The sequence below is a fragment of the Microcaecilia unicolor genome, chromosome 4 (genome assembly GCF_901765095.1).
Source record: "Microcaecilia unicolor chromosome 4, aMicUni1.1, whole genome shotgun sequence".
NCBI classification, from domain to species: Eukaryota; Metazoa; Chordata; class Amphibia; order Gymnophiona; family Siphonopidae; genus Microcaecilia; species Microcaecilia unicolor.
Window position 1 is genome coordinate 326,214,593 of NC_044034.1, and position 24,710 is coordinate 326,239,302.

A 24,710-nucleotide genomic window follows, 5' to 3' on the forward strand; every position below is an offset into this window, starting at 1 on the left:
TTGTGCAGTTATCTCGGTCAGTTAAGTGCTGACTCCGCCTCGGAACACCCCCCCCCCCCCCCCCCCCCAAATAGCAAGTTTTGACTAGGACACTAATCGAACATTTTCAGCAGCACTAACAGGTTAAGTGCCACTGAATACGAACAGTTAGCCTTGAACAAGCCATTTAATTGGCCAGGAGTCATTTCTGGCCAGTTAAATTTTTGAATATTACATAAGAACATAAGAATAGGCATACTGGGTCAGGCTAGTGGTCCATCTAGCCCAGTATCCTGTTTCCAACAGTGGCCAAGCCAGTACCTGGCAGAAAACCAATTAGTAGGAAAATTCCATGCTACCAATCCCAGGGCAAACATTGGCTTCCCCCATGTCTATCTCAATAGCAGACTATGGACTTTTCCTCCAGGAACTTGTTCAAATCTTTCTTAAACCCAGATATGCTAACCACTGTTGCCACATCCTCCAGCAGCGAGTTCCAGAGCTTAACTATTCTTTGAGTGAAAAAATATTTCCTCCTGTTTGTTTTAAAAGCTTTTCAATGTAATTTGTCCCCTGGTCTTTGTACTTTTTTTGAAAAAGCGAAACATTGATTCACTCTAACCCGTTCTACACCACTCAGGATTTTATAGACCTCAGTCAAACCCCCCCTCAGAAGTCTCTTTTCCAAGCTGAAGAGCCCTAACCTCTTCAGCCTTTCCTCATATGGGAGGAGTTCCATCCCCTTTATCATTTTGGTTTCTCTTTGAACCTTTTCTAATTCTGCTATATCTTTTTGGACAAAAACCAGAATGTAATGCAATACTCAAAGTGAGGTCACACCATGGAGTGAAAAAAAGGCATTATAGTATTCTTGGTCTTATTATTTATTTAGATTTTGCTCACACCTTTTTCAGTAGTATCAAGGTGTGTTACATTCAGGTACACTGGATATTTCTCTCTCCCAGGAGGGCTCACCATTTAAGTTTGTACCTGAGGCAATGAAGGGTTAAGTGACTTGCCCAAGCTCACAAGGAGCAGCAGTGGGGTTTGAACCAGCCACCTCTGGATTGCAAGACTGGTGCTTTAACCACTAGGCCACTCCTCCACTTGGTTGAAATGCATTTGCCCATGAGTTCATGATGTTTAAACTGAGCTTGATTTCGTTGGTGATTTCTGTCAGATCATGTTTGTTTGTAAGGTATGAATATTGTAACATCATCTGCATAGATTTTCTGGTGCTGAATTTTGATCACAAGGAACAGCAGTGGGGTTTGAACTGGCCACCTCTGGATTGCCCTAACCGCTAGGCCACTTCTCCACTCTTTTTTCTAGTAATTCCTAGCATCCTGCTTGCTTTTTTGGCTCCCGCCGCGCACTGGGCCCCACATTCACCAGTCAACCAGTAAAAAGCGGCTAAAGCTCAAAGCAAGTATCCCCTTTCTCTCTCTCTCCCTGCATCTGTCCCCCTCCTAGGTCCTCTTTCCCTCCCCTCCCCTTCCTTTCCTTTAAACCCTCTATGTGTGCCTCTATCCAAAATTCAATCCTCCCTCTCCTCAGTCCACAGAACACTCCCCACCCCATATCCCCTCCCATCAATGCAAAGGAAGCTTTTCCCATGTCCCCCACCTCCCACCCCCAACATCAGATCAGTGACGCTTCCTAATTTTTAAGCTGCCACCACTACAGATCCAAAATGGATAGAGGAGAGCTGACAACAGTTTTCCCATGTCGGGCTGTGGATCAAACACCCTGCTGACTAGAACAGTGGCACTCTGTTCACAGCAGTAGTTCTCTCAAGTCCCCCCTCCCCATCCCATCAGCTATCTGTATCAACATATTAACCCATCCTATCCTATCTCCTTCTTTCTTTCACCCACACCTCCCACCATCACCATTAGCAGGAGCTTTTCTAGACCCCTTCCCCATCCTGTAGCAGTAGGTTTTTGGTGAATTTTGGAGGGCTCACCACACAAAATAAAGGGGTAATGGTGAGATGTGTACCTGGGACCTTTCATGTGAAGTCCACTGCAGGGCCCCCTAGAGTGTCCCACTGCTCTGCGGGATGTCTGTGTGGCCAGTCTACTAGGAATGCTGGCTCCCCAGATGTCCCAATGGCTTCTTTTTGTACATTTTTCCCTTGGACATTTTTTTCCGAAATGGCCCAAAAAGATAGAGCACAAAAACATCTAACAAATGGCCATTTTCGAAACAAAAAATTGGACGTTTTTCTGGTTTGAAAATGGCCATGTTCACTACTGGATTTTTGGACGTTTTCCACAATCGGGGGGGGGGGGGGGGATTCCATATATAGCACCTAAAAAATCTGCGCTGAAGTGCATTCTGTAATCGGTGCCTAAATTTAGACACCGATTATAGAATACGCTTGGTTGATATTTCAGTACCTAAATTTACATGCATTCATTTACACCAATGAAAACATGGCGTAAATCTTGGCATGTAGACTTAGGCGCACTGGGCCATATTCTACAACTAGGCACCTAAATTTCGGAACACCCATGAAACACTCATTTCCCTGCCCATAACCATGCCCCTTTTTCCCTGCGCACGTTAGAAGTTCAGGACACATCATTACAGATTACACTTGGCGAGTTGTGTGCCTAAATTCTAATCAGTGCCAATTAGTGCTCATTATTGCTTGTTAAGAGCTGTTATCAGCACTCATTAGCTTGTTAAGCTTGTTAAATTGCACGCATTGTTATATAATCTATATCAATTTCGGCGCACATCTCTAGGTGCGCTATATAGAATCCGGGGAAAACACCCAAAATTGAATTTAGACATCACATCAAAAATGCCCCTCCACATATATTCAGTTTTGGTATGTATATTTTTGCCAGATTATTCACTGGCACTTTGTTTATTCAGATGTCCCGCAGAGCTCTTTCCAAAAGATGACAACCTTCTGGGGAAGCTTTTTGCCTGTTGTGCCGCATGCCTAACTTTCTGCAATTACTGTGATCCAAGTTTTCCAAACTCTTTGAAGTGAGGAAAAAAATGTTGACATCACAGAGTATAAAAATATAGCAAGACTATATCATGAATACCAGATACCTTCCAATCAGTGCGCAATTAACGCAAACTGTAATTAAGTTAAATTGCAGATTTGCTGCTTAAAATGTTGATTATATTCTATTGTGCAAGGTATCTACATGTCTGCCAGCACCTCTGTTGATCTACACATGGTACTTGGTTTCTAAAAAAGCCCAAGCTCTTATTTTCAAAAAGAAACAGGTCACGTGTCCAAGGGGGGCTGGCTGAATTGCATGCTTTGATGGAGAACTTACACAATCTTTTTTTAGAAATAAGTTTGCAATCCATTTTGATACAGACACAAATATAATTCTATGCTTTGTGAAATGGAAGTGTACAGATGACCAAACTAGGGATTCAGTTCTAAAAATAGGCACCTCCATTATGGCACCACAAGGATGCATGGTAGGAGCCTATTTTAAGCTGTAGACCTGGCATAACTGTGAGCACCAAAGTGGCAGGGATATGCGTGACAAATTTTGTATAACAAGAAAAGCAAAGAAATATGTGACTGAGGCGCTACAAATCTGCACAATGTTTAATAAACTATTCAGTTAGGGGCCCATTTACAAATGCGTGTTAGGCTAGCATGCAGCGAGTGCCCAAATGAGACTACCACTAGGCTACTGCGCCCCCTGGTGGTAATTTCAGATATCGCCTGGATGATTTATTTATTTCCTCCCATGAGCGTCATTTCTGACAGTAATCTGTAGATGGTGTGCACCGACCAGTCACTGCACGTGAGCCCTTACCGCTGGATCAATGGGTAGCATTAGGGGCTCAGGCCAGTTTTAGACGTGTGCTGGTTTCAAATTTAGCACATGCCCTTTTCCCGTCCCATTTGTAAAAGGCCCATTTTTGCAGATGCAATAAATACTGTCCCGGTGCACACCCAAAACATGCATCTTCACTTTTTACTGTGGCTTAGTAAAAGGACCCCTAAATTAATCTCAACCCAATGAGGTGGTAAAAATCAAAAGACTTTAAATATATGTCTGAATTAATGCAGCATATGATAAAGGTACATGGTCCTGATTACTTTTCAAGAAAACTATTCATTAAGTTCATACTTGAAAAAAAGCAGGAAAAAGGAGACGAAGACTCAAAAGTTGCTAGAGCCTTCAGTTACCAGTAACCACAGCTTGGGTAAACAATTACATCATCACAGCTCTCCAACTCAAAAAAACCTTCCCAAAAATATTATAAACACATATAACCACGTACTTATCTTGAATTCCACATGCTCGGTAGTAAAGGTTGTCATGTGATGATGTCACAAAAATCCAGTGTCCCAGTCAATAAAGTTTGCCAAAGTGACAAGTGTGCTGGTTTCTGCTCACATGTTGCACAATTGGAGGAGTAGGTCAGTGGTTAGCGCAGTGGGTTCCAGTGGCATCCATAAGTGACATGTTTCTTCTAATTCACCAACGGTCTTTATAAAGACCAGTTATGCTCATTTTTTTAAAGATACATCAACGGAAATATCTGTAATTGTTGAATATTTTCATTAAGACTCCTGAGGCAGGCACATATGTGCCGAAACATGGTATCACGTCAAGTCATCATCAAATAAAAGTTTTCAACAACAAATCGAGAGTCCTTGGTCTATTTTGAAGAGCCTGATCCTGTTCTCACTTTTTGTCTGATTGTTTTAAGAGACTGCTGCATCTCTTAAGCCCCAATAACCAAGTATCCTCCAGAAGGTGGGCAATTTCCAACTATATAATCAGTGCTGTGCCTGGCTGCAGGCCCTGCTTGCCAAGGCAGAGGGTAGTACCATGTCTTTCACTACCATCAGGGCTAGTCAAAATGATATACATACTTTCTTTGTCAAAACTATTAATAATTCATCAAAGGTGGGTAAGACATTATGTAAAATAATTTCCAACCTCACTTTTCCTCCATCAGATATATTGACCAAGCATTTTCTATCGAAAATCTCTAATTTACAACCGCTGTTAAATCTTTGTACCGTAGCTCACTCACCTTCTTCCACTGAGACTTTAAACTCTACTACTGGTTCTGAGCGCTGGAGTGATTTTAATGTTCTTTCACCTGTTGTTTTTGAAAGAATAGTCAATAATATTCATCTTGCTACTTCCTCATTAGATCCTATTCCATCTAGTTGGCTAAAGCTCCCACAGCATGGACTGCTACCATTAGCTTTTCACTTTGGTAACTTTAAGCTTAACAACTGGCACCATTCCCCAACCATGGAAAAAGGCTGTTGTCAAGCCCATTCTTAAAAATTCTTCGTTTGATCCTTCAGACCACGCAAAATATCTTCCAACTTCGAATCTATGTATTCTCTCAAACTTTACAGAAAAGGTAGTATTTGACCAATTGCTCTCGCATGTCGGCCAAATTAACATTCTGCACCCGCGGATGACAGGATTTAGAGCCAAACACAGTATAGAAACAACAGTGTCTGCATTGCTTAGCAAACTTCATACACCTTGGAGACACTTGGATATACTATTCAAGAAACAGGAGAAATCATTCTCCTCATCTCCCTAGATTTGTCGGCCACATTCGACCTTGTAGATCACTCACTACTTTTGGTACGTCTTCAATCAATTGGTCTGGTCAGAACTACTCTGGCTTGGTTTAAGTCTTTTCTTATAGGCAGAATCTTTTCAGTATTAACTCCTAACAAGTCAGCTTATAATCAGAAGACATATCATTAGGAGTTAATACTGAAAAGACCCTCCTGATCTGACCTCCACCCAGGGTGACCTTTGCATTGCCCACCCTGGCCTCAGGGTGGGCTTTCCCCTGGCTCCTATCCTGCGCTCCTGGGCTGGATCTCTCCACTGCCCACCCAGAGCTCTCCTTTACAGTTACGTAGCGGCAGCAGCTCTCCTGGCAATGGATTCACTTCTTTTACCTGGGATCCCCCTTCTATTTCTTCAGGTCAGTTGGGAGGGACTTACAGGCAACCAAAGACCCATAGCTACAATCAGAAACTCAAAAAGAAAGACCCCTTAACTTAACTTTATCCCTTCCTAGTCTCCTCCCCCCTTGTCATTCTTCCTTTCTCAGCAGTATCTCTCTCTCTCTCTCTCTCTCTCTCTCTCTCTCTCTCTCTCTCTGTATTATATTTCAGAACTACTTCCCTTGGGCTGGGCTTCCTCCCACCTGGGGACGTCCCAGTCACCCCCCCCCCCCCCCAGTGACTCTTCACAGGGACTTACTCTGCTAGTAAACCCCAACCTATTAGGGGATTACACAAGGAACACCCAGATGATGGATGATATAGTATCCAAACACATATCTTTCTGGAAATAAGTGCTGGAGAGAGATATCCATGGTTCCTAAATATTTTGTGACAGATGAAGGAAGAACAGCAGCATTGCCATTTCTGTTTTGGAGTGGGATTGTGAAAAATACATATTACTAATGAGTGTATGAAGACATGATAAGTTACTTTTACATGGTGTTTCACAATTGGGACTATGTCCTGTAAGAGGGTAAAGTGAACAATGATGGTTTTGGATGTGTTCAACTGGTCATACGAATGGTGGAAAATAATCGAACACGAGAAGTCCCGACGCATGGTCAGAGCAGAAAAGAAGCAACATGAAGAGGAGGGGAGCGACAGCATTGTATTTATTTGGCTAGTGAGGCCTCAGAATTCCCACCAGCAAAGGTATGGTTAGCGTGCATGGGGGGGGGGGGGGGAGAGGGAGATAGAGGAATGCATTGTCCCCCAGTCCACCCCTGATCACCCCTAAAATTGCAGAGCTGGATATGCTAATGTTTTAAATTCCCCTCTCCACATCTAATTGTCTACCATCCAAAATGAATCTATTTTATTTTATAACATTTCCTTAATAAATCGAAATACCTCAGCAACAGCAACACGGTTGGTGTTTCAACAAAGTCCTGCCTGCGTGAGATGTAGAAATGAACACCAGTACTTCCCATTGGGCACCCAAATCTCTTTAATTGAACTGTCTCTTAGGCAAATGAAGTTCAGATTTAGAAGAGCATATTATTTTCCTACCTTCCCTTGGTGTCCTACTTGAAACATTTTGTATGCTAGCATATGTGCTAAGGAACTGGTCAAGGACATGGCACGCCCATTCTTTTATCAAGATATTTATGAGATGTATTCCTCATTTCTTGGACTACACCAATGCATAGAGGGATGTGTTTTGTAAAAATTGCTGAAAAAACCCTGAAGCTTCAATGTCAGGCTCATCCTTAGCATCACTCCTAATTAACTTCTAACCTGCTGGCAGAGGGCTTTATTAACTGCTAATGATGCCTGAAATTAAGGTAGTTTTTCTCATTTTAACTAGCTTTGTCTATTTGTAAACTGGATGGCACTCTGTTGATGCCGTATCTGGTTTTGTGGTATTTTCAAACCATTTTTCACCATGAAACATTCTATATTTTGGAGTTGGATTTCAAGTTCCAGGTCACATGATTTATTCTATTGAACACCAAGCAAATAATGAGTGCCACTTGTAGATGTTAGCAGATAAGGAGAAATTAGCTCACCAGGGTTGCTCAGTTGCTTCTGCCTATACTGCTCTAGCTAAGGATTTCTTACAATTGTCAACCATATAAGCTGGAGTGCCTGTCGGATATCACTCTTTGTCCATGTCAGTCTTGCTGTCTTTCCTTTAGTCCTCTACCATTTTGGGTAGAAAAGAATATAAGTTTCCATGCTTAAACCAACAGTTGTGCTCTTCTTCATTTCTTTTACCCAGTCTTTCTGGATCCTGCACTCTTATTGGCATCCTATACATTCTCGGGATCAGATAAGCTGAGGTCAGGGAAACTAAGAAGGAAGCACAGCTGCTGCCAGGTGCCCTGAAGCTCTTCCTCAATGACATTATTTAGCTTTCCCAAGGTGCTGGGGCCCTAGGTAGTTTCTATGCTTGACCCTTCCTTCCCCACCCCACCCCACCCCACCCCACTCCACTAAAAAATGGTTCTGTGCAGGCTTAAACTCTACTTATAATTACAGAACACAGTTATCAATGTGTAAGCAAGAGTCCTTCCAGACCAAGGAGGAAAACGCTCAAGAACAAATCCCTCCCACTAATGTGAATGGGATAGGGACTACAAATTCATCATCATAGGCGCTCCAAAAACTTCCTTATTTTCTAAATATGTTTTGAAAAATTTTTTTCCTAATACTGAACAATAAACTGCTCTGCCCAGTAAGCTATGAAGTTTTACTTAACTTAGGCAGGCTACAAACTTTCTCCTCCCAGACCGTGATGCGACTGTGGTCAGCGGGTCCCGTTTCACATTACGCTGCTTCAGGACCACAGCATTTCAATCAAACAATTCAACGGTCAAATGTCATTCCGTTCATAATGCCGACAGTAGCATGAAGGGCCGTTGGCATTATGAACGGAATGACATTTGACCGTTGAATTGTTTGATTGAAATGCTGTGGTCCTGAAGCAGCGTAATGTGAAACGGGACCCGTTGACGACAGTCGGTCACATCACGGTCTGGGAGGAGAAAGTTTGTAGCCTGCCTAAGTTAAGTAAAACTTCATAGCTTACTGGGCAGAGCAGTTTATTGTTCAGTATTAGGAAAAAAATTTTCAAAAAATATTTAGAAAATAAGGAGGTTTTTGGAGCGCCTATGATGATGAATTTGTAGTCCCTATCCCATGGCAAAAAAATACTTTTCTTTGGATGCTTAATTTTATCTTCTTTGCCCTTCTTCACTGCTGGTTCAGGCATGACCACACCTGTCTTTTGTATCCCCTTTTTATGTTGCCTTTTTTCCTTTTATTACCATTGCAATTAGTTCCCTCCTGTCATTTTGTCTTGAGCACCATTTTCTCCAAGCTTCATTGATGTTTTGTAACTCCTATTTCTTTTTATTTTATAATTTTTGTAAACTGCTTAGATTTTTATTAGATTTTGCAGTATATCAAATAAATTTGAACCTTAAACTCTGAACCTTTGACTTCTTTTAGTCTGGTAGCAGGTTCCATTTGCAAACAAAATGAAAAATGAACCAAATAGGAAATGCTGACATTTCCTATTTCATTTGAAATGAAAGCAGATTTCCATCAGTCAACACCAAAAGCACTCTGAGATAGTTAAGTGACCTACATATCATATACATATACATACCCTAGAGGAGGGAAAGGAAGAAATATGAAAGATATTTGAAGACCTGAAAAATGATGCATAAGAAGTAAACCTGTTTTAGTGGCAAGGAAGTTAATGTAGAATAAGTGGTCAGGATATAAGGCCTCAAGAGAGTAGGTTCATGAGCAATATCAGAAAATATTATTTTCATGAAAAGGGTGATAGATGTGTGGAGCACTTTTCTGGAGCAGTTGTGGGAGATAAAACATGAACACATGTTGATAAGGCATAGGATAATCACAGAGGATTCTTAATTGCAAAAAATAAATAAATAAAAAAGAATGAGATAGTGGAATACAGTGGCCCATTTAATATATAGTTTGTTAAGTTTTGAACCAACCTCACCATTGTTGAAAAATATGCATTGGCATTCGGTTAAAGCTCGTATTATTTTTAAGTTATATGCAATGATTTTTCTCACTTTACATGGTTCATCCCCTGATTATTTGAGTAATCTGGTTAATTTAGCCCATAGAAATATGGATTGCTCTGATAGGCTTCCGTTACTATTTGAATATCCCAGTCTCAAAAATGTGCAATGCGGGTCATGATATAAATAGGCACATCTAAATGCACTATGCAAATTGCATATTATAATTTATCCTCAGGATTTTATATTTGGCACTTCAAGTTGTGCGTGCAGATTTGGGCACACGTCAAATATGCACATGCAATTTAATTAGTTAATGAGCCTATCAGCACCAATAATTGAGTCATAACAATCAATTAGAACCACTAATTGGCAGTAATTAGCATCTCTGCACACATCTAGGTGTATTCTGGAAGGATCAAAGAAAAAGGGGTGGGCTTATGGCAGGGAAATGGGCAGATCATAGGCATTGCCAAAAGATGCGCACATTACTAGAGAATTTGGTGGAAGTCAACATGCCAGTCAAGCATGTTGTAAATCATCACGCTTAACAGGAGACGTGGATCCCGACACTAGGCACTATTCTATAAATGGCAACAATGAGTTCATGTCCTACTGTTGAACAGGATATATTTCTTGTAGTGTTTCCTGTTGTAGCTTAGGGTTGTGACATATTTCCTCTAGTGCACGCCATGCCTTTCATTTGATCAAAACAATCAAACACAGTCATTTGTCTAAGTTGATCTAAATAGCGAGGTGTTTCTGTCAATTTGGGGGAGCTTCCTGGTCACAGAGGTACTGAGATTCTCAACTAAAGGCTGGAGGTTTGCCTGGTACTGCAGTCTAATGGTTAGCATTAGACTAAGCATCTCACCCAAATTTGCTGACTAAAATGAGACGTGACCCCCTTGAGGGACCAAAAGATTTTTCTGTGCCGCACAATGTATTTTGGGAAATCCAGACTGTTTAATATATCTCCTGGGTTTGGAGGGTGGGGGACAAATGTATACTGAGCATACACTGATGTTTGAGGGAGCTGTTTTGCAAGAGTTTTCTAAGAGAACCATCTGTAGTAAAGTTTGCCATGCTGAAGTCTTTTATCTGTATGGAGACAAGGGGTGAGAAGGAAGAGGGACAGGGAGGTTGAGTGGTAGGCAAGTGACAGATGTCTCATGATGGTACCTTGTTCTTTACAATGGAGCATGACATTACTGTATAACATCACTCCTCTTGTCTCCACCTCCACATTCCATAGTATCTTATTTCCAGGGCATTACATATATCGAAATAGCAACCTTACTCTCTGACATGAACATGCTGCCATCTTAATAGATCTCTGCAGTCAACTGAGATAATAGGCTATAAAGTAGATGAGGTAGTGTAGTATTTAGAACAGTTGACTTATTGTTCAGGGGTGGTGGGTTCAAATCCCACTAGTGGTACCTTGTACTGAGGTCACAACTGACATGGCAGTAAGAATGACTGCTAGCATTTAGGCTGGTTGTGTTACTGTGGGATTCCAGCATTCTTCCACCTAGGTGGATCTTTATAGCACTTAGGCTCCAACATAGTTTTTTGGCACCAAATAATAATCAAATTAGCGTGGAATCCAGGATCCGCAAATGTCTTCGCCAGGCCCTTCTGTACCTTTTGTAGCTCCCGTGGCCAGTGCAATAAAATGTCTTCTCTCCCTGGCTATCATAAGCCTGGCAAACAGGGGTGTGTTTTCTTCGGAGAAGTTGGGCTGCCTCCTGCCTGTTGTCATTTCACTCATTGTCCCCACACTGACGACATCAGGATGCATTATGTGCCGATGTGGGGCCCAAATTTGTGCACAGAGCTCTCTGAATTCTGTATAGCATGTGAAAGAAACTGCACTCTTTTTAGGAATCTACACACAAACATAACTGCACTGAACGCTATGTTATAAACAGTGCACAACTCACATTTATGCATATTCTACAAATGGCGCACAACACTAACCCTGCTATTTAGAACGCTGCTCAGCACAGATTTTTTTAAAGCACCATTTTTTGAGTACAGTTTACTGAATCTTTCTTTTTTTTTTTTTGCTGCTCTTTGTGTCTCTTTTTCCTCTCTTATTATTTTAGGCAATTTTAATATCTCTCCCCCCCCCTCCCCCCCCCACACACACCTCCAATTTGTCCAAGGATATTTTTCTCTCTTCTCATTGTGCTTGGCTTTTCTCAACATATTGCCTTTCCTACTTGCTTGCAGAGTAACACTCTAAATCTTATCTTCTCTCACTCCTCTTCTGCTCTCCAGTCACATTTTCTTAATTTTAATCCAGTCCCTTAGTCAGATCATGTTTTCATCATCTTTACTTTCCATTTGTCTTTGCCTATTCTTTCCTCCCAGCCAATTGTCTACCATGAAAGACCCTTAGCCTCTATTGACCCTGATAAATTAGGGCAGCAGCTTTCTTCTATATCATTACTTTCTTCAGAAGTTCCACTGAACTAGCAGTTAGCCTCCTTTAGCTCTTCTTTATCATCACGTCTTGATTTGGTGGTTTCTCTTCAGCATGCTGCAAAGGGCTCTAGCAAGTGTTTTTCTTGGTTTCATCCAGGATGTGAGGGGATATACAGAACACTGCCCTTCACCCTTAAGAAGGATCCCTCAGGTATTGTGAGTCACCTTACAACCCTTATCCCCGCCTAGGGAGGAAGTGAGATGGGAGGGATGAAGCCAAAACCAGGAACTATAAAAGGCAGGGCAGGGCCAGAGTGGGTTTCAGAGGGCACAGAGGGAAGGAGTGAAGACCTACTGCATATGACCTATCAGGTACCTGTGGAAAGGAACCACAACAGTCAGGTAGGCCAAGTTAAACTTTGGCCTTGCAGATTTGCATGTTGGATCCAGCCTGAGGCAGGCTGGCTGGTGAAGTACTAAGAACTGTACTGATGACTCTGGGAACAAAGCCAGAGTCAAGAGAAGGTATTGTCTTATCAAAAGACTGTAGTGCATGCAGTGGTCTTGCAGGAGCAGGCCACAGAGGACATTCTTATGTTCACAGATTGGTTTTGCATTTGATTTCCCCTCCCCTTGTGAAATGAACAGGACCCCCTTTCCAAACACCTTTAATAAATATTAATTTCGCTCACCTTAACCCAGTATTTCCCAAGTCCAGTCCTGGAGTACCCCTTGCCAGTCAACTGTTCAGGATATCCACAATTAATATGCATGAACTTGATTTACATACACTGCCTCCATTATATGCACATCTCTTTCATGCATATTCATTGTGGATATTCTAAAAACCTGACTGGCAAGGGGTACTCTAGGACCAGACTTGGGAAACACTGCCTAACCTGCTGCGTGGTGTCACTTTATCCGTGCCCCGAGTCTGCCTTTGCATAGAATTATGTTTGCTTAAATGGGTCTGTCATGCAGAGCACCTTTGGTGCTTTTTATACTGTAGGTGTAGAAGGTGTCATGTTGAACTCAGGAAGGTTAAGCATTCCCTTTGTTCCAGTGTCATCCTCACCTCATCCAATAGGTTTTTTATACTATTTTGGCATCTGTGTTTTCAACCCCTGTTTATCAGCTGCAGATTCACTTGCTTTAGTTTCATCTCTCTGTGCTACACTTCTGCCTTCTTCTCTGGGGGCAGCTTCTTCTACCATATCATGACAGTACTCAACCTCACTCCTAAGCCAGTCTCTCAAATTTTCTGCTAATGCTCACCATAGTACTTGTATCATGCCAAACACAGCATCCCTCTGGAGTTTGTAAGATATAACCAGGTCAATATTCCGCTGGTGAAGGTGAGTGTTTTTATGTCTGCCGCCGGCTACAGTCCCGATATTCAATGCTAGGCCATGTCCAGGCACCGGCATCATATATCTGGTTATCTGTTGGCCACTAAAACTTGTGCGGTTAAGTTAGGGTTACCATATGTCTGGATTTACCCGGACATGTCCTCTTTTTGAGGACATGTCTGGGCAACCAGGCAGGTTTTGCCAATCTGCCCTTTTGTCCAGAAATCCGGACAAACGGGCAGATTGCTAGCCTCCTCTCCCCTTAGTTACTACTGCCCTGGTGGTCTAGTGACCTCTTCCGCCTTTGGGGCAGGAAAGAGCCCCCTCTGTCCTGCCCGGAGCGCTGCCCTGCATGCATCCTTCCTGTTGGTGATCTCGGCGCCGATTCAAAATAGCCGCCGAGAGTTGAAGTGACCTCACGATATTTCAACTCTCGGCGGCCATTTTGAATCGGCGCTGAGATCACCAACAGGAAGGATGCATGCAGAGCAGTACTCTGGGCAGGAAAGAGGGGGCTCTTTCCTGCCCCGAAGAAGTCACTAGATCACCAAGGCAGTAGTAAGGTAAGGGGAGGGGGGTGATGGGGAGGGGGGGTGACAGGGTGTGTGACAGGGGAGAGGGGAAAATGTGACAGGGGCGGAGCGAGGGCAAGAAAGGGGCGGGGTGTGGGGTGGGGTGGGGCATGTGTCCTCCTTTTTGGGGGACAAAATATGGTAACCCTAGGTTAAGTGCAATATTCAGCCCTTAACAACATCAGATGAACCACGGCCCAATTTATGCAGTTATCTTAAACAGTTAAGGGTTGAATGTTGGCACTTATGTGCGAGCTTTGCCCCTGGATCTGCCATAAGTTAGCCCCTATCTTTTCCCCTTCCATCCTCCCTACGCCTACCTGCTAATGTTCATTCCCTTCTATACTCAATCCCGCCTATGCTCAATTTACTCATCAGTTTACCCCTTTATTATTACATTTACTACAGTTTGTATAATCTTCTTAAAGACTATGTAACTCTGGTTACCTGTTACTATGTAAGTCGCATTGAGCCTGCTATACGTGGGAAAGCGCGGGGGGAAAAATGTAATAAATAAATAAATAAATAAATAAATAAATAAATATTAGGGGTGCTCAAGCATCCACAGAGCTGAAACAGATCAGTGTTGGAGCTGGTTATAGTGGAAGAGATGAAGAAGACAGAAGAAGACAAAAAAATGACACATGGACAGGAGACCCTTGGAAAGAGAGTTAAAAGAAGATAGGAAAGCAGTAATCAGAGATTGGGACCAACAAAATTAGAAAAAAATAAATGGCCAGACAGCGAAGGTAGAAAAAAGAATTTTATTTTTAATTTAGGATAAAGTAATGCAGTAACGGTATTAGTCCACTTTAAAAGTTAATAAATATAAATAAAAGAAAAAAACCAAAAAAATAAGATGACACCTTTATATTTATTGCTCTGTATATATTCTTTTAAGCTAACTTTTGGAGACCAACCTACTTCTTCAGGTCGGGACAGTATACTGCTGTAATAGTATGCTTGTCCTAACTTAAGGAAGGAGGTTTTCACCTCCAAAAACTAGTCAAAAAATGTAATAAGTTGGTCAAATAAAAATGTATCACTTATTTTCTGTTTTTGTTTTATTTTTAATTTTTAGTTTTAAACAATTTTAATGTAGCAATTGGAATATGTAAGTTTTTGAAATTTACATCTGCTCTTTTTATACTTTGCATGGTACAAAGGGACGTGTAACTGTTTCTGTGGTTTTGTACTGTATGCAAAGTATGGCTTCTCCGGGGGTTCAGTTTCATTTTTGTCTACATATTTCTATTTTTAGTTTGTGGTTATTTATTCTGTACTTTATGAGGGACTACCTCTGTTCATGTGTGAAAGAGCCCAGGTATTCTGTTAGCATTCTGTGTAGGACTGATCTGTACTAATCCAGCTTGTTTTGTTTTCTAATAGGTATATTAATGTTCTTCTGTCCACTGCAATGCTCGGGGTGTTGTTTTTTTCATTTCCTAGGAAGGACCTTGTGTGACACTCTGCAACTTAACTTGTAAACATGCTAGATTCAGTGGCCCTACATGTTAAGAATACTTTTTACGTTGTAGCAAAAATGTAGTTTTAAGAGCTGTACTTTATTACTTTTACTTGAGTGTTTTTTTTTTTTTGGATAAGACTTTCTACTTTTACTTCACTACTTTTGAAGGCAGTACTTTTACTTTTTACTACTACTACCACTTATAATTTCTATAGCACTACTAGACGTACCCAATGCTGTACACTGGACATTAAGAGACAATCTAAGTAGGATAGACAGACAGGATAAATAAAGGATAAGGCAATGTAAAATGGCTGCCATGACCTTTAGCCTTAAGATACATGTGAAGTAGGAGGGAGGGAGGGATGAAGATCAAGGTCACAGGGGAAGGAGGGGGCAGCAGGATAGGCCAATATTCAGACTGGTGCCTGGTTAGCTTTGCGGCTAAAATAAGGACAGCCTTTTTGCTTACCTAACTGCTTACTAGTCAGAATATGGCCGCTAACTAGCTAGATTCTGGCTTCTCCCACACTCCACTCAAGTTCTGCCCACAGATTTCCCCAGCACTAACCAGGCATTGCAGGGGTGGTCTGTGGTGGTATTCTACTACTACTACTACTACTACTTAGCATTTCTATAGCGCTGCCAGGGTTACGCAGCGCTGTACACGTTTAGACAAGGGGAAGGACAGTCCCTGCTCAAGAGAGCTTACAATCTAAAGGTAATAAGCTATGTAGTCAGTGTATGTATCTGGAATGGGGAAGGTGGTTAGGCGCCAAAAGCAAGGGAGAAGAGATGGGCCTTGAGTAAGGACTTGAAAATGGGCAGGGAGGGCGCATGGCGTATGGGCTCAGGAAGTCTGTTCCAGGCATAAGGTGAGGCGAGGCAGAAGGGGCGGAGTCTGGAGTTAGCGGTGGTGGAGAAGGGTACAGATAGGAGTGATTTGTCCTGAGAGCGGAGGTTATGGGTGGGAACATATGGGGAGAGGAGAGTAGAGAGGTAGTGGGGGGCTGCAGATTGAGTGCACTTGAAGGTCAATAAGAGAAGCTTGAATTGTGTACGGTAGTGGATCGGGAGCCAGTGAAGCGACTTGAGGAGAGGGGTGATATGAGAGTATCGGTTCACGCGGTAGATAAGACGTGCGGCGGAGTTTTGGACAGATTGAAGGGGGGATAGGTGGCTAAGCGGGAGGCCAGCGAGGAAAAGGTTGCAATAGTCAAGACGAGAGGTAACGAGTGAGTGGACGAGAGTTCGGGTGGTCTGTTCAGAAAGGAATGGGCGAATTTTGCTAATATTATAGAGGAAGAAGTGACAGGTCTTAGCTGTCTGCTGGATATGGGCAGAGAAGGAGAGGGAGGAGTCGAAAATGACTCCGAGATTGCGGGCTGAAGAGACGGGGAGGATGAGGGCATTGTCAACAGAGACGGAGAGTGGGGGAAGAGGAGAAGAGGGTTTGGGTGGGAAGACAAGGAGCTCAGTCTTAGCCATGTTCAGTTTCAGATGCCGGTTGGACATCCAGGCAGCGATGTCGGAGAGGCAGGCCGAAACTTTGGCCTGGGTTTCGACTGTGATGTCGGGAGTGGAGAGGTAAAGCTGGGTGTCGTCAGCATAGAGATGGTACTAGAATCCATGTGATGAGATCAAGGAGCCCAGGGAAGAGGTGTATATCGAGAAAAGAAGCGGTCCAAGGACAGATCCTTGAGGGACCCCAACAGAGAGCGGGACGGGGGTGGAAGAAGAGCCATTAGAAAATACTCTGAAGGTGCGATGGGAAAGATATGAGGAGAACCAGGAAAGGACAGAGCCCTGGAATCCAAATGAGGACAGTGTGTCAAGAAGTAACTTATGATTGACGGTGTCAAAGGCGGCAGATAGGTCGAGGAGGATGAGTATGGAATAGTGACCTTTGGATTTGGCAAGGAACAGGTCATTGCAGACTTTAGAGAGTGCTGTTTCTGTTGAGTGTAGTGGGCGAAAGCCGGATTGAAGCGGGTCGAGGACGGCCTGAGAGGAGAAGAATTCAAGGCAGCGGCTGTGGACAGCACGTTCAAGTAATTTGGAGAGGAAGGGTAGAAGAGAGATGGGGCGGTAGTTGGAGGGACAGGTGGGGTCAAGCGATGCTTTTTTGAGAAGTGGAGTGATTACAGCGTGCTTGAAGGTGTCAGGGAACGTAGCAGTGGAGAGAGAGAAGTTGAGGATGTGACAGATTGAGGGGTTAATTGTAGGAGAGATGTTGGTAAGCAGGTTGGTGGGAATGGGATCAGAGGAGCAGGTGGTGCACTTAGAGGAAGAAAGAAGGCGAGCAGTTTCCTCTTCGGTGATCTCAGGGAAGGAGGAGAAGGAGGAGGCCAGGTTAGGTTGGTTGAGGGAGTGGGTTAAGAAGCCACAGGGAGGAGAAGGCTTGGAAGTGAATTCAAGGTTTATCTTCTGTACTTTATCGTGGAAGTAGTCAGCTAGTGTTTGAGGAGAGAGTGAGGGGGGGGGGTGGGAGCGGAGGGTACTTTAAGTAAGGAGTTGAGGGTGGCGAAGAGGCGACGAGGGTTGGAGCCAAGAGAATTGGTTAATTGAGAATAATATTCCTGTTTGGCAAGGAATAGGGAGGATTGGAAGGAGGATAGCATAAATTTGTAATGGGTGAAGTCTGACAGGATGCGAGATTTTCTCCAGAGACGTTCAGCAGATCGGGTGCAGGAGCGGAGGTAACGGATGCAAGGGGTTAACCAGGGCTGAGGATTAATGCGCTTAGTGGGGCGAGAGACAGATGGTGCTAGGGTATCCAGAGCAGTGGAGAGAATTTCATTGTAGGTAGAGACAGCCGTGTCGACAGAGTCAGAAGACGAGATGGAAGGGAAGAGAGTGGAGATGTGAGAGGATAGGGTAGGGGGGTCGACAGCTTGGAGATTCCTGAAGGCAGTGGTTATAGTTGGGTGAGGTTGAGGGGGAGGGTGATGAAGTGTGAGGGTGATTAGGTGATGATCTGAGATAGGAAGGACTGAGGTGCAGAAATTGGAAGGTGAGCAGGAAGAGAAGAGAACGAGGTCGAGACAGTGGCCATCACGGTGAGTAGGGGTGGTAGAGCATAGTTGGAGGTTAAAGGCGGATATCAGAGTAAGGAATTTAGAAGCGTAGGAGTTGGATGGGTTGTCAACGTGGATGTTAAAATCGCCAAGAATGAGGGATGGAGATGCGGGATCAAGAAAGACGGTGAGCCAAGCGTCGAAGTCAGTAAGGAATGAAGAGAGGGGCTTATCCGGGGGGCGGTAGATGACTGCAACTCTGAGTGGTAGTGGGTAGAATAGCCGGATGGAGTGAGCTTCAAAGGACGAGAAGCGGTGAGATTGCGGTAGGAGGAGGGGTTGGAAACAGAACTGTCTGGTTAAGTGCCACTGAATACTACTACTTCTACTATTTAGCATTTCTATAGCGCTACAAGGCATACGCAGCGCTGCACAAACATTGGTACTTAGGTGGACAGGAATGTTTTGATGGCTCCTGCCTGGTTAAATTGCTTTGAATATTGGGCCCTGCCCCCCCCCCCCCCCCCCCCAAAAAAAAAAAAAAAAAAAAACCCAAACAAAAATAGATGCAGATCAGAAATCAGAACCAAAAGCTGTTCGGTTCTTCTTGTAATACAAAATGAATCCCTTTGCCTTTTCATGGAGACAAAAACTGATTTCCATGCAGTATTCAGTGCTATCATTGAGTCAGCACCAAATCAAATTAAAATAAAAATTCTTAAAATGTATTCTCCTTCAAATTCAGAGTACTCTTCCCCCTCTACAACAATTACCCCCCTCTATGCAGAAATGCTATTAGTACTCAGTTATGTTAACATACCATAAAAAACATGGATAAGAGAAATTCATTAATGAAGAAAATTGTCTGTGTGTTGCCAGCTGCATTTTAAATCTCAATTATTCCAAAATGTCATGTTTCTTCGTGAAATGAATTATGAACTATGGAGGGCAGCTAAGCCACAGTTAACCAGCAGCAGGGAAGCAGTGACTCACCTGATGTCAAGTTTCATAGAGGGTGTGCTGCATGCAATTTAATTACAAGGTACACCACAGTTCATAGACGTTGGGAATGAAGACTGAATTTACAGCGATCGTTCTTGATGACAAACTAGAATCCGAAAAGTTTCCCAAAGCAGTTCTTACGCAGTCCTGTGGCTACCAGAGTCAACCTCTCTTCTAAAATATTACCTTTCTAAGAGGGGGAGAGGGGTCTTTTACAAAGCAGTACTAAGCCCAAAGCGGGCTGAGCGAGCACCATTTCCGGTGCCCCAGAAATTAAAACAAAATTTTCTAGCATGGCAGTAATTGGGTATCGCCGCTCGCTACTCAGTTAATGCTGGGTTACCGCAGGAGCCCTTATCACCACCTCAATGGGTGGCGCTAAGTTCTCCCGCTGCATGGCCACTTGGTAAGAGTTATTTCATTGCGTGGCCATTTTTGGGGGGGCTTTTTGCCCACTGTGGGAAAAAAAGCCCTGGCGTGCGGGAAAAATGGCTCCCACCACTACCTCAGGACCCTTTTTCCTGTAACTTAGTAAAAGGACCCCTAAGTGCAGTGAGGTATTTACGGCAAAAGTGTAGAAATCTGCATTCTCAAAGCACACAGGCAAGTAGAGGGTCCCCTGATGGCTGATTATTCACTTCAAACAAAGTCACTGGCAAGCATTCAAATGACACTTCAAATGAAAAAGGAGGAGGAGTACAAATAAAACTCCAATTTATTCAATCTTGCTCAAGTGCTAAAATACATAAAGTAGCCATGACATAAAAACGATGTGGTAAACAGTCCATAAAAACAAAGGGGTCAATATTCAGCCTGCAGCGTTAAGCAGCTAATAAGCCACTTCCAGCCGGGGGCTGAACTATGGATATTCAAAGTCAAGGCATGTACAGCTCCCAGTACTGAATATCCAGGTCTGTCCACCGACAAAGAAGATAAGAACACGAGTGTTGCCATACTGAGATAGACCAAAGGCACATCAAGCCTAGTATCCTGTTTCCAACAGTGGCCAATATAGGTCACAAGTACCTGGCAAGATCCCAGAACAGTAAAACAGCAGGAAATGCCTTCACTAAACGTCATCTCCTGTTGCCATTGGTCTCGCGGCAGCACAAAATAATGTTTTACAATGTGTCTCCTGCTGTGGCTGGAAAGGGAGGTTGTGCCAGGGCAGAAATGTGAGTGGTTCTGGGTGGAGCTGTGGGTGGTTCTGAGCAGAGCTATGGGCAGGTTAGGCGGGGCTATGGATGGGTTGGGGTGGAGCTATGGGTGGGTTGGGGTGGTGCTATGGGCGGGCCTTAAATCTCCTGCTCCATTCTTAGTACAGATCCTTGATGTTCCAATACAAACAGAGCTGCTACAGATTCAATTTGCTGGTACTTTCCCGCCCTGTTGACTTTAGGTATTAAGATCCCCTTATAAATGGCCAGTGGGTGCCTGGATGTAAAGGCCAGTACTTCTAAGTTTTTTCTCTCTTCCACCTCAGACTTCATGGGGTGAGAAAGGTCCCACACTCCCCACACCTTCTCACTGGAAACAAGCCAGCAACAAGCAGTTCTGATGCTTGCCCAAACGTCCAGAAAACCTTGCACAAGTGCCTTTTAATGCCCCACCTTTAGGGTACAAGCAGGCTGAATCTCTCCTTCAGAAGGCTTGCATCAGACATAGGCATAAACGGGGGAATCTCCCTAAGCAAGGTTGGTGAGTGACAAGAGATGACCAAAATACAAAAGGTTCGGTGGCAAGACCAGGGTTTCAATCTCTTCAGGAGTGTACACTCCTGCCAGAAGTGACCCTCTAAGACTCAACAACTCCTTGCATCCAACCTCCTACCAGAAAGTTTCTCAAATCTCTGACAGGCTCTGGTGCTACAGTACATTGTCTGAGCACTAAGCAAAAAAAAATAAAAAAACAGGTGCAAGAAGCATACAGGCAGGGCCACCTCAAGGGACCATGGTGCCCTGAGTCAACCTTTGGTTTGGTGCCCTCCCATTGGTGCGCCCCCCCCCCCCCAAATGGCACGCCCCCCTCAGGCCATCCTGCCCTCCAGCCTACTTTTAAAGGCAGTTTCCCCCTCCTGAATACCGACAGCGTTTCACCTAACGTTATCTGTATTGGCCCCATGTGTCTTCCTGTCGTGCCCTTGTGGAAACAGGAAGTTATGTCAAAGGAGAGGCCGGGGGATGGTCGAAGGAAGACACCAGGGCTCTGATGCGGGCAGTGTTAAGTGAAGCTCTGTCTCTGTTTGGGAGGGGAAAACTGCCTTTAAAAAGGTAGACAGGGGAAAGTGGCCCGAGACAGAAAGAGGAAGGGGGTAGCCAGTTCTTTTTTTTTCCCTGTACATGCAATGCTGGCAGGTAAGCTCTGGACCAGCTTAACCTATAAGACCAGTGACATCATAGACTCAGGTGTTTGGCTCCCCTTTTCTCTGGTGCCCTGGGCCAGAGCCTTACCTGGTCCATAGGTTAATCCAGCCCTGCACACAGGTCAAAAGGGAAGCCTAAGAGTTCCAGGGTTGCAGAGAGGTAAAGTAAAAAAAAAAAAAAGTGCAAGAAATTGTAAGCAGCTCATTAGCTGGTCAAATACAGGGCTGAAAAGCATTTGAAATATTGCACATATACAAAATCAAAAACTTGGGAATAATAGGGATAAATTGCCACAGCCCAAGACTGTACAATTTCTCTCCATGTTACATAATTTTATGGATTTTTTTTTAACTGTGGTCTGCTTTGTAGAATCCAAACAGTGATAACGCAGATTACAAATACTGAAATTAAATTAAAAATGCTACTAGGCCACCCTATGATTTTTTTAAATTAATCTTTTAAGTGATATATCAAAGAAAAACACTTTGAATAAGATTATGCTGCATTCATATCACTCATCAAAAGAAACATTAATATGGATCCACCTAATAGTCCACGCCGGGAGGGAAGAACCAAGCACAGAAACCAGAGGAAGCTGGATTCAGAGGAAAAAAAATCAAAAAAGGAAAGTCAGTAAGTTGTGTATAACTAATCAAATGGCACAGATCATTTAGCCTGAACTACAATAAATAGTTATGACCCTGCATTCAAAACCCCTATTCCCACCAGAAAAAATTGTAATTGAGATAGAACACGTAAGAATTATTATCTAAAGAAATAACAGATTTACAAGGGTATATTAACTGGAATTTAGCACTCAAAGATTACTCATTGATGAAAAGTTAGGGATTTCTTCCTTCTAAATTTGTGTCCATCTTTATATGTCTAGAAAAATAGAAACCATTCCACCCAGGAAACTACAGTCTGATCAAAAAAATAAAGCAAAGCATCTCTGTCCTGAAAGAAGACAAATCCAATAAATATTTCTGGATGCCACCTTATCCATTGAACACACAAGTTTCTATGTCAAATTTAAACTGTCCAACAAGACCTCAGAGGTAGTTGGTTGCTTCTGTTGTCCGTCCATCAATATTCGCAGCATTTAAGTGAGTAGTGTTGTCTTACCTTTATCCACTGAGCTAACTGGGCATAGATATATTATTAAGATGGACTTGGGGGAAGACTTCATGCCCTGGGATTGGTAGCATGGAATGGTGCTATTATTTGGGATTCTGCCAGGTAATTGTGACCTGGGTTGGCCACTGCTGGAAGCAGGATACTGGGCTAGATGGACCTTTGGTCTGACCCAGTATGGCTATTCGTATGTTCTTATGACTTCTGGGTGAATTCTCTTACCTGGATATGTGCCTGGACATGGCCTGGCATTGAACATCCAGGTTTAGTTCAGCCTGTGGCTGTCAGTGACTTAATAAACACTGACCGCTGTGAATATTACCCCAATAATATATCTTGTACAAGACCAGAGTGAGAATGTTTAAACACCTCTTTCAGGTATCTATAGAACCGATCCTTATGAATGAATGCCAACCTTTGGGGGAAATTAAAAATTCTCAAGCGTTCAACCCTACATAAGATTTCATAGAAACACAACAGCAGGGTCATTGCTTTTTCTTGTCTCCCTCATTTCCACACTGGTTTTTTTTATTCTTATTTTTGTTCCCTTTTTCCTTTGTCTGAGTTTGATTGTTTCATAGATGAGTGTGATGTTCTTTCCTATTGGTTATTGCAGTTCCTTTCCTCCTGTGGAATTTTGTTTTTAGATTGTAAACCACTTAGGTCTTTAAGTTAGTTTAGACGGTATAGTAAGTTTCAATAAAACATAAACCATGGTGTTGTCAAAATTTTCTGTCTTAAGATGGAGAATCAGCTTATCTTGAGCCAACAATGCCTGAAGCTGTTTAATTTGTTGAACCTGAGTTCTCAAGTCCTCAAATTTAACATAGTAAAAAAACATTAAACCACCTTCTGTTCTCTAGAAGAGTTCAGCAGTACCGAGAGGATAATTCCAGACCACATCTTATAGAGGGAATCCAAAACAGTCTAGATGGCATCCAGAGTAACGTCTAATACTTACTACTACTTATCATTTCTATAGTGCTCCTAGATGTATGCAGTGCTGTACACTTGAACATGAAGAGACAGTCCCTGCTCAACAGAGCTTACAATCTAATTAGCACAGGCAACAGAGCTTACAATCTAGCTATAGGTTAACTGGGGGGGGGGGGGGGGGAGCATAGTACATGCAAGCATCACCTAGGGTTGCCAACTGGTCGGTTCTGAGCCAACCTGACTAGTTTTTCAATGGCCAGGATGGCTGCCAGCTAGGGTTTACTTACAATACAAAATCTGAGGAGCGAGGGTCAAAAAATAAAATCTATAACACCTCACTAAAAACTAATATGCATATATATTAAGCAGGATTTACCTAGTCAATGAAGGAAAACGCCTCAGAAATATATTGGAGCACTCTCTCAGTCATTGGCAAAAAACCTCCATTGCAAGGTTAAGCGGGACACTAAAATGTGAAGAGCAGCATGTCGAATTGGTCCATGATTTGCTGTGAATCAGCAGGGATACTCATGAAACCAGGTCTTAGTCGGCAGAGGGGACCTCAGTAGTTTGACAAGACTAAACGAAACTCATCAGAAATCCTACTTGTTGTTGCTATCCTGTGCAGATAAGTTTTTTGAACCTATTGTGGACACTGATATAAATCTGATATTTTCTATACACATTTGGATTTGTTAAAATGCACATGGTATTATAACCTTGTCACGGAGTTTTTTTTTGCCAATGACTGAATCTGGGAAGCATGAGAGAGTGCTCCAATATATTTTTGAGCTTTTTCTTCCGTTCACTTGGTAAAAGTAAGCCGCATTGAGCCTGCCACGTGTGGGAAAGTGCGGGGTACAAATGTAATAATAAATAAATATTAGTTTTTAGTGAGGTGTTATAGA